The sequence below is a fragment of the Petaurus breviceps genome, unplaced genomic scaffold (genome assembly GCF_028583685.1).
Source record: "Petaurus breviceps papuanus isolate PSGF00001 unplaced genomic scaffold, PetGlider_PUasm1.0 174, whole genome shotgun sequence".
In the NCBI taxonomy this organism is placed as follows: domain Eukaryota; kingdom Metazoa; phylum Chordata; class Mammalia; order Diprotodontia; family Petauridae; genus Petaurus; species Petaurus breviceps.
This window is the reverse complement of record NW_027185761.1, coordinates 23,054,606-23,058,019: the sequence shown is the minus strand read 5'-3', so window position 1 is coordinate 23,058,019 and position 3,414 is coordinate 23,054,606.

The window sequence follows — 3,414 nt, the reverse complement described above, 5'->3', positions numbered from 1 at the left end:
CCTCAATATCATGTGTGTATATATGAAGGATGTGTGTTTGTGTGTGTGTGTGTAACTCTCACGTTTGCTATATATCTTTGCAAGAGACCATTGAGGGATGGCCAGGTGGCTCAGCAAGTAAGAACACCGGCTCCAGCGTCGGGATGACCTGGATCAAATCCGGGCTCAGATACTCAGCACCACACCCAGAAATAACTGTCCATGTAACCTTGAGCAAGTTACTTAACCCCGATTGCTTTAAAAAAAAAGAGACCATTGAGATCTCTAGTGTAATCACTGTCTTTTATAGATAAGACAATTTCTCTCTTCTCTCTCCTTTAATGGGCCATAAGAGAAATCAAGTATATTTGTGTATCTAGCTAAGCCAAACTCTTGAGTGCTTATAGATGTTGTTTTCAAGGCTCTGTAGTATTCCAGAGCTTGATGCAGTCAGTAAAATCTTATCTGCAAACATAAATAAGCATCTGGAAGAACTCATAATGTAGAAAAAATCTTTCCATTTGGACTCGCTGTGTGCTGAACAGCCTCCATAATGGTACCAAATGCCTTTCCAGTTTGTGTGATAGGCTAAGGTCCTCCCACACTTCTCCCCACCATGTAGCTTAAGCTAGTTCTTTTCAATAAAAGTCAAAGAAGCTGATCACCAGATTTGACTAACTCAGGGGGCTAAACCTCGGACACTTTCCTGGTGACTTCAGGCCATATTAATGTGGTTTCTTGTCTACCTAAAGGCATCAAAAGATATCTGTACATGAAGATAGGATCCTTCAGGTTTAGTGGCTTTTTGAATCAACATACTGTGCCCTGCTAACTAGGGAAATGCCATTAGGCATTTATTTCCTTACGGAGGTGAGGGAGGTGGCGAGACACCCACATCTAACTGAGTGGAATGTTGTATCCTTCTTGTAACCTTTCTCTACAGGTCCACATCACCCTCTGCTGAAATTATTGTAATAGCATGCTGGTTGGTCTCCTTGACTTACCAGTCTGTCCTTCATTCAGCAGTCACATCCCGATTTTCAAAAAGACCATGTCGCTTCATGTCACCACTCCCTTCATTTGATAATCTCCAGTGGCTCCTTATGACCTCACAACAAAATACAAGATCTTGTGTTTGTCTTTTAAAGCCCTTCATAACCTATCCCCTCCCTACCTTTCCAGTCTTCTTATAGAAGTAATACTGGATCCCTTGCTGTTCCTAGCACAAGATACTCTATCCCTTGGCCTCTGGGCACATTCACTGATTGTGCCTAGAGCTCTCTTCTTCCTTGTTTCTGCCTCCTGGTTTGCTTAACTTCCTTCAAGCCTCAGCTACAGTTCTACCTCCTATAAGAAGCCTTCCCCGGTCCTCCTAAATTTTAGTGCCTTCCCTTTGAGATTATCTCCAAATAATCCTGTATGTAGCTTGTTTTCACATAGTTGTCTCTATACTGTTTCCAAACTGTGCTTTACTTCAGAGTAGGAGCAATTTTTTTGTTTTTTTACCTTTTTTGTATCCATAGTACTGGTCAACAAGTACCTACTCGGTGCCAGACACCATGGTAAGTAAGTATTGGGATTACAGAAGAAGTCCAGACAGCCACTGTTTTCAGGGATCTCACAGTCTAATGGGGGAGATAACATGAAAACAACTGTGTACTAATAAGATATTGACAGGATAAATTGGAGATTTAGTAGGAACCTAATAAATGCTTGTTGACTCGATTACTCTGCCATGGTTAAATAAACTTCCTTTTTGTTGATTACTGAATGATCACCAAGCTTCTCATTTCATTTTAGTATCACACCGAAGCTACCTGAGGACTAAACTGAGTTAGGGTCAGACTGCTACAACTCCTCCTCCTGGTTTACACTTCATTTGATAGTAGTGTTACATCTTTCAAGAAATTTTGTATGATTTTAGTATTTGTATGAGAAATACCTTGTTGGAACAAACTCATTAAGGTGACATTCTGCTTTATCAAATCAATTGCTTTTTCAAAAAATAAATAAACAATATGGTGCAGTGGATAGAGCATTGGGCCTAGAACCAAAAGATACTTAATAGCTCTGTGACTCTGGGCAAGTCACTTAACTCTGTTTGCCTTTGTTTCCTCATCCGTGAAATGAGCAGGAGAAGGAAATGGTAAACCACTCCAGTATCTCTGCCAAGAAAATCCCAAATGGGGTCATGGATAGTCAGACATAAGTGAAACAACCGAATAACAAATAATAAACACAGTGGATAATAACATTCTCTATACTTTCAGTCAGTTGTGTTTATAAAGCTTCAGTCTCCTATAGGATATTTTTGTGAAAATTTGCCTACTCCTTGTTGTAAGATGGTATAAAGCGGCTGGTGCATAGGATTCCAGGTATTATCTATGATTTTACATGAAGGTCACTTACTCCTGGGTATAAAAGGGACACTATCTTGACTAGGTAGGTCACTTCAGAATGTTGGCATATACTGGTTGGTAGTCAGGGTCACACCTGAGATCGGGTTGGTTGGTGTACCCCTAGACCTCAAGTAGATCCCTAGAGGATGACTGTCTCCAAGAAAACACCCAAGTGCAATTTCTCCTGGGATCACCTGCCAAAACTTTCCTCTCACCCCTTGAACATTCAAATGCCACTTGACCATGATAAATAAAAATGTATTTGTTGAAATACACATTGTGTACTTCTTTGTTAGGGATTTTTTTTGGAGCCTGAACAGTAACTCCGGTGTCAGAAATGGGATGCTTCATTGAAATATATGCCATTTGTTTGACATGAATGTACATGTGTAATCTGTATTAAATCGCTTGCCTTCTCAAGGAGAGGGAGAAAGGAGAGAATTTGGAATCCAGAATTGAAAAAAAAAAACAAATGTTAAACTTTTTGTTTATATGTAATTGAGAAAAAAATAAAATAAAAATTTAATTTAAAAAGATAGAAATATATGCCATTGATAAACATAAAAAAGTCCCTGAGGGTTTATTTGGTGAGAGAGATTGTTTCTTGCCCTGTGTTTTATATTTAGTGTTATTTTTTTTTAATGGAGCAGAGTATCATAGATTTAGGTTTAGAAGGACAACCTCTCCTCCCCACCACCAATTTACAGATGAAGAAAGTGAGGCCTAGAGAGATGAAAGAACTTGCCAAAAGTTACCCAGGTATTAAGAGGCAAAATCTGAACTTGAACTCTGTTCCTCTAACTCCAAATCTGTTACTTTTCCTTTTCACTTTATCATACTGCTTCCAGAGAAGCTGGGGGGGCAGGCGGGGGATGTGGTACCCAGGGGCCCTTATCACCCTACTGAGGACCAATCCACTTCTTTCCTGATTTGTGCTTTATCTGCGTTAGTTCAGTGCTTCATCCCATTTGGAGCCATGTTTAAAAGAAAAGAGAAGAGAGAAGAGTCGTAGTCCCCCTAGACCTAGATGACAGCC